The sequence below is a fragment of the Kryptolebias marmoratus genome, linkage group LG21 (assembly GCF_001649575.2).
Source record: "Kryptolebias marmoratus isolate JLee-2015 linkage group LG21, ASM164957v2, whole genome shotgun sequence".
Lineage (NCBI taxonomy): Eukaryota > Metazoa > Chordata > Actinopteri > Cyprinodontiformes > Rivulidae > Kryptolebias > Kryptolebias marmoratus.
The window spans coordinates 1,123,045-1,135,434 of record NC_051450.1 but is presented as its reverse complement, the minus strand read 5'-3'; positions in this window follow the sequence as shown (position 1 = coordinate 1,135,434).

The window sequence follows — 12,390 nt, the reverse complement described above, 5'->3', positions numbered from 1 at the left end:
GTATCTGACTGTACCACTTTCATCTGGGTTCCCACAGCTGACAGTAACATCCGTTGGGGGCTCTTGTATCTTTTTCTCCTCCTCCTAATGGCCATTCTCTCTTTCTCTGCCTCCGTGTTCTCTCTTTTCCTCTTACACATTTATCACCGCAGATAGGGAGGCTTTATTTGAGATTCCATAGCCGAATAAATTTCTCTTTTGAGCAATGATGGCTTTAGAAATGGCCTGGAGAATGAGCGATCCTTGACTCTTGGCTCAAACTGTTGTTTTTCCTGCAGTGTTTATGGCCCTATTTACACTACTCTGCATATTTGTAAAAACCCATATTTTCTGATGCGTTTACACCTTTTGACACACACAGAGTTTTTATTGAGAAAAACAAAGACTGCCTTAGTTGATACATGTAGACCTGAGATGCAGACATTTTGAAAACCAATAGTAACCTAATTCATGCATGCCCACTATTACTTTATGGCCGACAAATCAAAACAACAGTGGAGCTGTTTTTATTGTTTTTTACATTTGTCTCACGTTCTCCAAATAGATAGACTTTGCCTGTGAACTGAAAAGGTTCATATATTGTTAATGATGACAATAAAAAATTGAATTGTAGGAGAATCTTAGTCCAGTTAAAGTTGGGTTCACACTACAATTTTCAGCCACTGTTGAAAATTACTTTGTGAAAATCTATGCTTATTGCTTCATACCCAGACAAAAAAGTAGTAGTAGTAGTAGTGTGTGGATCTATTTGAATTTTCGAAATTGTCAAGACCAACGATGGTATTATACCAAATCTATACTAGGGTGATTGGATATTTATTAACTTTATTTAATCAGGCAAATCCCTTTGACATCACAGATCTCTTTTTCAAGGGAGGCCTGGGCCAGGAGGCAGTCTAACATGCATGTTTTTAGAGTGTGGGAGGAAACCAGAGTGCCTAGAGGAAACTCACGCAAACACAGGAAAAACATGCAAACTTCACACAGAAAGACTCCAAATCCAACACAAGGCTTGAATCCAGGACCTTCTTGCTGTGAGGAAACAGTGCTAACCATTAAACCATCGTGCTGGCTTTAAATTGTTTCTCTATTCTACTTTCAGTTTGTTGATCCCGTTCCAGAAGAGCTGTGAAAGGGAAAAACATGTTTACCATTTTTTACACTATAGCATTTTCGAACTTTGGTCATAAATAAGGCGCACCGGACTATAAGGGGCGTGCACCTCCCAATTTTTGTAACTTTGCTTGAACCACGCGCCCTACTCCATTCAAAGTGGATGATTTTGGTGCTCTAGCAGAGCTGGTTCGCCTGTATCAGCATTTAGATGATCCCTCTATAAGAGATCACAAAGAATATCAAATGGTTCAAAACTCATGGAAGAATACTGCACCGACATAAGCGTCAAGTGTAAACACCTACACCACGCGCTCAGGTCCGTGCCATGCGCGACTATAACTGAGCCTTAATGCTGCAAGCGGTGCAGCTTTGTAGTTTACCAAAGTTTTACTAAAACATTACAACTTTTTACATAGCTGCTCCGGATTATAAGGCACACTGTCATTTTTTGAGAAAATTGAAGGCTTTTAAGTGCAACTTATAGTCCGGAATACATGGTAGTTATTATTTTGTTTCTGAATAAAATTAAAAACCAGAAGAATGTAAAGCCTAAAATTATCATTCTTCACTTTTACCTGGTTTAATTTTTGCAAATCCAGTTACAGGTATTTTCTGTTTGCCTACAAGATTTACATCAAATTCGTTTAGAATTTTAAAATGCAAAAAAATCAGCTAATTTAAAGCTATTTAATATTTAGGATTAGCATCCTGATGATAGATCATGACACTGCTCTCTCCTATGTGAAATGTATGCCCTATACATGTCCTATGTATTGTTTTAGCTCAGTACTAAAATTTAATACTAAAAAACATACTGATACTCAATACTAAAACTTTTATTGTCTGTCTCCTTCTTATCCTCTTCATCGTTAGAGTCTGATTGTAATAATAAGAGCATCATTCCAAGTAGTGTAGACAATCCACTATGCTGAAGGCCATTAAGCTCAACCCTCTCTCACTTATTGTGTCCTGCCAAAGCATCAGAATACACAGCACACACTGTGAAGTTTCATGGTAAACAAATTGGACAGGGTGTCTTTAAATTCCCCAACTGGACATGTGGTTTGGCAGCACCAGTATTAAGTTTGACAATTGTTATTCCATCTCCTTGTTGTTGAGGCAGAGACGGCGAGAGGAGGGCAGGATTTGAGAGAGACTTCAAATTCAGGCGGGAAGTTAGGGTCTGAGACTCCAGATGAAATGAGGTATTTATCATTCTCTAACTGTAACTCTGCAAGTTTGTGCTCCAGAAGAACTACTTTATCTGATACAAGTATTAGGCACACCCTGCATAATACATCTTTTTCTCTCATCTGACATCCCACTGTGCCACAAGGGGAAAAAAAGCACACCAAACAAATAGCCTCTATGGTCACATCAAACCGCTTCATCCGCCATGAAAAACGGTTGCTTTTCAGCATACGGCAGCAACCCCTGTGCGACTGTCAAAAAACTGTTACATGTTTTTTCTTCTTCTACTTCTCTCGAAGTGTGTGCAGAATGTGTGGCTCCTGTTGTTGCGATCAATCCCAATTTAACAGACACCGGCTCAAAGTCAACCTTCAGGGAGCCGTGAAGGCTGACAGGTGAGAACTCACTGCCTTCTCCCCGACTCACATCAAAGCCGTGGCAACAGTGGCGGTTTCAGTAGAAGATGGGCACTTTTTGAAGGTACAAAGAGACTTAGAGATTGGAGAGCACGACTAGTCGGGAGACAAAGGATAGCCGAGAGGCTGAAGAACAGAAGGGCACAAATATTTTAAAAAAGGCTCCATTTGCTCCCATGCACATTCATGAGACTGATCATAATGAAAATTTAATATGATGTTCATATGTTTTTTTCTTTTTTTTTTTAACAAAGACCATATATATATTTTTTTTTTCTTTTCATGCTGGAGTTCTTTATAACATCTAAAAACAAGCTGCTTGTGGACTCTTCTAGTCTGGGAATAAAGCCAATCTAAAGCAATTTGTGATCACTTGTTATGTTTTGTTCTCTAGTCAGATAAAGTGGTAGTAAGAAAACTTCTTATTATGCACGCCAGTATGTTTACAGGTCTGAGGGACTATGGGTGTGAAGAATTTGAACAAAGCTTTATTGTGTTTCCAGAAAAATGAGGGCCTCTGGTGAAATCGCCTCAAGAAAAGTCACTGAAGTCAACATTATTTGCACGTGTGAAAATCTTTTTTTATGTGTAGCCAGCAAATTGAGGCTGCTTTCTCACATAACTCACACAAATTACAGACAATAGTGTAGGAATGTGCACTGCATTAAAGGTAAAGGTGATAAACAGTTTTGTCAAAGAAAATAATGTATAGAATTAAAACTTATGAGCTTTATGGCCTTGCTGCTCTGAATTAGAACTTGTTTTTTGTTTTTTACAAAAAAGTTGTTTATTATCAGTAAAACAACAAATGTTTGTTTGTTTGTTTGTTTTTTACAAAACATGTGAAACTGAGATTGAGGCACCTTCTAGTTGTCTTACAGGGGGTTGAAGGTTGAACACGCTGCTTTTATGCTTCTGAGCCAGCAAGGGAGGTAGTCATAGAGCTGTAAAAGTTGATGTTTAAAAGTGTAAGCTGATATGGTGGCTCGAGGCTATTGTGTAGTGATGACAAACAATCTGTGACCAGTCAGAGGATTTAGAATGATATAATTTTGACACATTTTATGTGATAATGCTTCACATGAACGCCTCCTTGATTCTGCAATGCTATCTCCATGTACAAAAGCCCATATGGTCACAGGTGATCAGCTCAACTGGTGGTTTATAAACAGATGGAGAAAGATTACAAATCAGAGTTTTTGCATCCTAAGCATACACGTGTGTTGTGAAAGAGGAAAAATACAGTGCTAAGATAATGCAGGTTTGCAGTTGCTACCAAAGGTCCCATAAAACATTCAGTAAGTAGGTACTAAATGGTGGGAATGCAAGTAAAAAAGATTTTTTATTAGTAATTTTCAATATGTCAACATGACATAAGCAACAACTGTTCGACTTGTACTTTACTTGTTCCTCAGAAGTAATTTATTTTCATTCAAGGTTACATTACCTTGAGGGTGGCTGCACGGTGACACAGTAGGTTTGCTCCGTTAGCTCTAGGCTGCACCCTGTTCAGCCTCTTGACCACCTGAGATAGACAACAGCTTCACAAACAGGTGTAGAAAACAAAAAGGTTGGATTATTGTTGGTAGTATTAAACATATACAAATGAGATAAAATGCAAAACACTGATTATGGATTATAGCTGTTCTTCCTTATGTGTTTTCTGCAGGAACCGTACAGCAAACCACCTAAACCACTGAAAAGTGGAAATTATGTGGTATAAATTTATGGCTGAGGTGTGAAATAGTCCATACTATGAGCAGTACAGAAACAGAAGGATAATACCTTTAGAGAAAATATGATGTCTAATGATTAATTGGGCTTTATGGAAATGATAAAGAAAATTTCCTAAAAGAGTTGGGTCACTTACCGTACGGCTCTAAACGACAATCTTATCTTAACTGTTATTTTTCCCCCTTCCATAAAACTGCTGCCAGGCTTTTTAAATCACAGCCTGAGTGCACTCACTTTTTATTGTCTACCAGCTGTTGGCAAATGTTACACTCTGAAGGAGAGGAAAGACACAAAGAAGTCCTCTGAGGGCCCATTTGTACAGCTCCAGCAGTTTAAGCCACCGTCTCTGATGTTGGAGCAGGTGTGCATCTTTTGCAGGTTTCATTTAAATTCCACTTCCAGAACAACATTACATAGTATGTTTAAAATAAATATTTTAAAAGACGGGATGAGTTCCTTTTTTGTGGCGTTGCAAAGTGGATTTTTTCCTGTCGAGTCATTCCCACCCACAGGTCTTCACAGCATTGTGGCCTCCAACCTGTCAATATGGTGCATGTAGAGAGTAAGAGCAGATCAATACGCTTTCAGGCACTGGCGAAGCTCTGATTCAGAGAGAGAGAACAAAGATGTGAAATTACTCAATCCAGTGTGAGGCTTGTCATGCCAACAGAACCCTAAGGCATATAATTGAACTCAAGAACTTCAATTACACCTTTCCCCTAAAAGTCATTACACCAAAGCTAATTAGTAGTGCAATCAAGTCTGGAACAAGTTGTTGTGTTATCCAGCAACCTGTTTGATTTATCTGAAAGTAACTCAGGCTGATGTAAGATCTTAACTTGTAGCACTTTCAAAGAAAGGAGAGGACGCTGGGGTCAATAGATGGGTGTCGGTACGTGATACTGGTCCAATCTGATTGGCCGACTTCGCAGCTACACTTCCATCTCCGGGTCTTGTCCAATCATTAAAAGCCAGTATCTTTGGAGCAGGAAGTAAAGATTGCGGGCTCATGGAACCATTTAGATTTCTCGCAGATCTCCTTAATGCTGCCCATCGATCGCTTTTCCCTTTTAAAAACAAATGGACAACAACAGCTGATGGTCCAAATGGCTCTTTTCCCAATTACAGGCTTGGGTGGCTTTCAATCCTCCCACAGAAACACTCGGGCCTTAACTTCACATTGCTACTTAGTGGCCTGTGTGCAAGTCCTGCTTGTCGGTAATGTATCTAAACACTCATCTGTAAAATGAAACAAACATTTTTTCTTTTATCCTTTCTTGTTTTAAACCAACAAACTGTTGTTGTATAAGGAATAAAATCTAAACTAAAGATTAATCCATTGGATATGTTTTCAATATTACTTATAAACATCTGAAATATCACTTGGATTGGAGCTTAAAAGATTCATGGAGCAGTACCTTATAGAGAACTTGACAAGGCAAGGCTTGGCAGAACTCAAACTCACAACGACACAACAACGTTTTAAGGATTTTATTGCCAGGAGATTGGAAGCAGGCTCTAAGTCTTTGATCGTCTCACTCACGTGATCGGCTAGTGGCGGGACCGGAACTGGTAAGTCCACTCTAGCTGGGTTTAACGTAGCAGACCGGCTGGTCTGAAAGGGGCAGAGGCGAGAGGGAAAGTCCAAGTCCAGGCGTGAGGTCGTTACCGGTAGGTCAGAGTTCCGAAGCCAAATCCAGACAGGGAGAATCCAAAGTGCGAGGTCCAGGTGTACGAAGCAAGGTCGGTAACGGGAGATCAGAATCCAAAGAAGTATCAGGCAGGGAGCAGGCAAGAGACGATGGTCGTGAAACAGGCAAGGGTCGAGATCAGGCATGAACAAGAGTAGTACGCTGGACATTTACTGGCACAAGGCTTTCAATAATCTGGCAGTGAGATCTTGGGAGCTGTGGGTATTTATGGTGGCCTGAACAGGTGAGACAGATGAAGCTGATTACATGGGCATGGCAACATGGGCGTGGCTTGAACTGTGGGACTGAGGAAAGTTACTTGACTGTGGCAAGAGGCGTGGCAGGAACAGATGGAGCTGTGACAGAACTTGTCAAAGATAACAGTTCTGACCTCTCTTTCAAGCAGGGCCCCTAAACACCAGGGCCAACACCATGTTCTACTTAATCTTGGATGAGGAGCAGCAACAACAGAATCCAAAGAAGGGGTGAAGAGAGAGAGAGAGAGATATGAGAGCTGCAAGCTGCTGTCAACAAGCTCTTATGGTGAACAGATGTGGGGGAACTCCCTAACCACTCCTCACCCTGCAGCCATGCATACGCACACATATGTAGAATGCAATACACACTCAAGAGAAGGAGTAGCAAAACAATCATTTGGAGTAAATTCCTGGGATGGCTGAAATGGTTGTGGCACATTTTGTACTGAAAGGACAAATTTGGAGAAAACCAAATAAAATGTTGAAGGAAAACTATGGTAAACACAGTCTGTGCAGATTTTTTTTTCTTCCTCTTCTCATTTTAACGTTGTGGTTTTGCTGGAATGTCACTCTCAGCAAGTCAGAATGAGTTAGGAGAGCGGTCCGCATGCTTGATTTATCCTCCATCCCGTGCAGAACAGAGCGCCCCATTTGACAGTGAAGCAGACATAAAGCAGCTGGCTCTCTGAGCCGCTCGCAGAAAGAGATGCTATCGGTCAATGGGCCATACTTCGGTCACGCCGCCCAACTCTTTCTCCACACTGAGCAAGCAAGCAGCGTTTATTGTGCATTTATCTTCATAGGGAGTTGGTCTTACGTAACAGCATTGTACTGCTGAATTCAATCTGTACTCTGATTTACTGGCTCCACGTGAAGGATAAATTTGACTACACAGTGTGTGGCCATTAAGAATGTCTGCAAGCACTGACATTTTCATTTTAAAGAGAATATATCACTTGCTTAACATTGTAGTTTTTTAACCAAAACTTTTCTGTTTTCTCTTCACTTCATGTTTTTTGTTTTTGCTTGAACTCTAAAATACTTTCCAATTTGCAGGCCTACTCATTTGAAAACATCAAAAAATGACTCTGACTCTGGGTGCCACTGTTGATTGGGTCGTTTGGTTGGTCAAGTCTAAAAACATGGGCTGTTGTTGTGAAGTATGAAGCGATGGCTTCTTTTCACGTAATAAATAAGCTTTATCTACTATACTATGGGTATTTTTTTAAACTTACATTTTGTTTGTTTGTTTGTTTTCTTTTTTGGTTTTGTTTTTAAAAGAAAAAAGGTCAGATGACATGCAGGAATTTAAACGAAACCATTACTAGGTGTGAGAAATGTCCTCATTAACGACGGAAAATACAGAAAGAGAACAGTCATAGCTTGGTCAAAAAATCTCCCAAGACCCTTGTAATTTGTTTCTTTTTCTTTGATACTGTTTACAACACCAGCTCCCCTGCAGCCCTGAATTAAAAATCAGGAAAAGAAAATAGATGGGTGGATAGATGCATTGTTTACCATTTTATCCCAGTTATTAATTTTGTCTCAGTTATTTAAGTGTAAGAGCGACAAAATCAGGACAATGCAAGACATGTTAGGAAACAGTAGAAAGAGATGTTTGAGTTTCTATGATATGAAATAGTAATAAGCATGCACAAATTAGGCTGCCACATTATTGTTTTCAAACAGCTCCATATTCAAACTCCACATAGATACACCAAAAGCAAACTTTCACTTAGGGAAGCATTTTTTAAAAATTGTAATTTTTCTTACTAAAAACTGAATTTGCAAGGTGCAAAAACAGCAGAAAAGCTCAGATTTTATAAATAATTGAAGTGTTGTAGATGGAATTTTCATCAGATGCTGTATAACTGTTTAATTATATATCATACTTAATTAGAAACCCTATCAAAGCTGTGTAGAAAGAATAACATTTAATTAAGTAATACATGTTTGTATGACTACTGTAAATTCTATACTACTGCAGAAAATATTGTTTAAATCAATATTTTTTCCTCCATATATGTAATTTTTTTTGTCTAAATAACAAGTAGGACTTTAAATAAAAACACTGAAATACCCATCTCATGTTCATATGGGTGGCGAGAATGTCCACATAAATGATATATCAAATACAAAGGAGAAAAAACATTCCTGCTCAACTTTCAATTTTCTTAAAGAACCAGTCATTTTTTTCTTTTATACATTTTAGAATAGAATAGAAGTACTTTATTTATCCCAACAGGAAATTACTGTGCAGTTGCAGCATACATATACACACAGATCAAAATACAAAAATAAAATAAAATAAAATAAAATAAAAACAAAAATAAAAATGAATAGATAAAAAGCACAATGAAGATGTAAAATTCATCACATAATCAAAATTTAATGGTGAAAAACTCAGAACAAAATTAAACAGACTAAAAAATAATAAAAATGATTCTATTGTTGTTTTGTTTTTTAGGGAAAAGAGTGAACAAAGTGGGAATGCATTACCTAGGCTGTTACATGGTTTCTCAAATGCTTTGCATCTCAAGTGCCCACACAGATACAGCAGAAATGTTTAGATTTTCAAAAATCTTCACCTTTGAAAGCAATTTTTAAAATCCTAACTTTTCATGTGCAAAACTCTTTGCATGTGGATGAGAGGTGCAAATGTTGCAGAAAATCATTTTTAAATATCTGGAGTAGTATTAATAGAGGTGACCTGCTGTGTTACGATTTAAAACATATTGCACTTTATTAGGAACCCTTTTAAACAGTATGAAGAAAGAAATATGATCAACCAAGTAATATAATTTAATTGTGAAGTATCATGAACGTCTGTAGACTTATGAAAATCCACATCGATTCCTCCAAAATGACAAAAATGTGGTGGTGTCAGGTGTGGCGGAGACAGAGGCGAACCCAGTGAGCAGACTCGTGCCAAAAACTAAAAGAAAACTAATTTATTAATACAAAAACAGGGACTGATTTAAAAAATTCAATTCAATTCAAATTCAAAAATACTTTAATAATCCCAAAGGGAAATTAAATGTTGTTGTAGCTCATAATCCTGGTTTCGTTAAAGAGTTGTTATAGATGATGATTACTGTAGGCAGGAAGGGTCTCTTGTAGCGGTCTGTCCTGATGTGTCCTCGGTCCCGGTGTCCTCAAAGAGCCTCACCAGGTGAGCCTCGCTGGCCTCCTGCAGAGCCATGATGGCTGAGCTCTGGAAGCTCAGGTTGGTCTTGAACTCCTGGGCGATCTCCCGGACCAGTTGCTGAAAGGGCAGCTTCTGGATGAGCAGCTCAATGAACTGGTAGTGGTGGATCTCCCTGAGAGCCACGGTACCGGGCCTGTAGAGGTGAGGCTTCTTCCCTCGGCTGGTGGCCGAGGTGTCTCAGTGGGCGGCTTTGGTGGCCAGCTGCTTCCTTGGAGCTTTACCTCTGGTGGATTTACAGGCAGTCTGCTTGGTTCTGGCCATGACTGGACTTCAGGGTTCTTCACGTTCAACACTGAAGAGTAAAAGATGTTAATCAGCTGGTCCTGATTGTGAAAAAGCCACCTTGTTGTTATGGTTACGCATCATAACAAGATGTCCAAAAGTAAAAGATTTCAGTAAAAAATCCTTGTAGCTGCACAGCATCCGATACCAGAGGAAATAATCTTTCAAAAAAGTGATTTACAAGTAGAAAAAGGAGGAATTAAAATTTTCCAAATCAATATCTCAGAATGAATGTAACAGAGCTACTCCAACATGCAGCCACCGTGAGCGGAGCAATTCTAGAACATGATTACACCATAATTTACATTATTACTATTATTTACATTACATAATTTCACACTATGATTTTAGCCATAAGAGAAGAAACCATGAATGGGACTACTTAGGATTGTCAAACCAGTTTGAAAATTTGCATCTCAAATCAGAGAGTTTGTCCTGAACTGTCACTATAAGCCCAGAAAGCTGAGCTTGTGATTTCTCTTGAGCCTTGTTTCACATAATGCGGAACAACGTCTAACAGAACAAAATGTTTGACACATGTTATGCATTTACTTACATGCCTTTAAGTTTGTGATTACCTGAGTTTACCTCCACAACTGCACCATCATCATCTGACCTTGGCAGAAATCCACACACAAAATGAAATTAGTCACAGTCGCTTCTTTCTCCAGCGACAGCACCGCCTAGTCAATGTGCAGTTTCTAAATATTTGGTCGATAGACTCCCAATAGAGTTTTCAACCCAAATGTTGTCAAGCCATTAACCTTTTTACTGTACCTTCTTGCTCTTTGTATTGTTTGCTGTTTTCATCATTGTTCTCTTGACAATTAGCCACTATTAGTCAAAAAGCTCACTGCAGACCTGGATTAGCTCTGGAGGCTTTCATTATCCTTTGATTCAACCACCTTGATTACTTTCAACTGGCGTGAACACCTCATTTTCGAGCATAATCTAATTCAATTTCATCTCATTTAGGAGCTGATAGAATGAGACCCGAGATAATTTGTTCAGTGTTGTATTGCATCAAGATTAAATGTTTGTCTTGCAAAGTAATGATGATGCGTTGAAAATATGAGCTTCTATTAATTTTATGTCTGTGCTCGGTGAACAAATTGAATCAGGTCTGTAGAGGTTGCATACCAAGTGGCTTTGAACACAGATATACCCAATTTGACCTGATAGATGGGAATGACTTATTTCACGTCAGGTGGCCTAGAGTTTTGTGATGTCTTAAAGAATGTAAACAAGTTTTTAGTCTCCTGAAGTTTGCCCTATTATGTCAAGACTGCTATAAGATTTGATTTGCCTTGTTGACTTTATTTTTTTTCTATTTTTTTTCTTGAAAGAAAATGTGCAGTCTTCATGAAAACAAACTATGATCTGATGTCAGATCAAGTGGTAGTAATCTCTTTTAAGGACCATAAATATGTATCTTTTATTAGTTTAGTTAGCTTTGTCTTCTCTGTCTTTTCTTTAAAAAAAGGAACTTGGGGAAACAATTCTTCATTACATTCATTCCAGCTCCTGATCTGACCTCTCAGCCATTAAGAGAAAGTGATGGCTGTCTTGTTTGCAGCAGACAACAAAGGTGACTATCTGTCAGCAGCATCTAATGTCTTTCATTCCCTCTGTGTCCAGCTGAGTGCTTGTAGTCAAACTCATGTCCCCAGAGGTCAATCAGTCACTCAGACAGCTGCTTCAAATACAGCTCGGACCTCAGGCTGCAGTTCAGCAGCAACTGCAACCAGATATCAGGAAGAAGACGGTCTTTGCAACTTTACTTCAGCATTTTACATTTGATTACTTAAGTCTCATACACAATACATTGTCTTTAAACAGATATTTTTTTCAATCCATATATTTGAACAAAATCCCTAAAACACCCATGCTGCACATTATTACAGAGACAAAATACATTTTTATTTTTAACCATTCCAGCACATGATCAGATAGTAATGTCAACAAGATTGGCATAAGACAGACGAAAAAAAACCCAATGTAAAAACGGTTAGACTGTTGTTTTGGTTTCTCAAGCACAAAGTGATAATGTCCATATGCAAATGAGGTTGCTACATTTTTTTCTTTTTTAAAATTTGTTTAACCAGAGTAGTGTAGACAGGACCTAAAGGCTAATGTCAACTAACATTAGTCTTATCTAGATACTCATTGTTTCATACATACTATTGGTCTAAATGGAAACGGTCAACTACTGGACAGTAAGCATCATTAGCTGGTTGTTTTTTATTTTTATACAGAACTCTGACAAGATTTTATTGTTACCTCACTTTTTGTGAAGTCCTTTAATATTTTAATCACTTCTTCTTCTTTCCTCCATGTCACTGTCCTCTGCGCCCTTTACCCCCATGTCCTCTCTATCAGCATCCATATATCTCCTCTTTGTATTTTTCCTGGCAGCTGCATCTCTAACATCCTTCTACCAATATACCCATTGTCCCTCCTCTGCACATGTCCAAACCATGTCAGTCTGGCCTCTA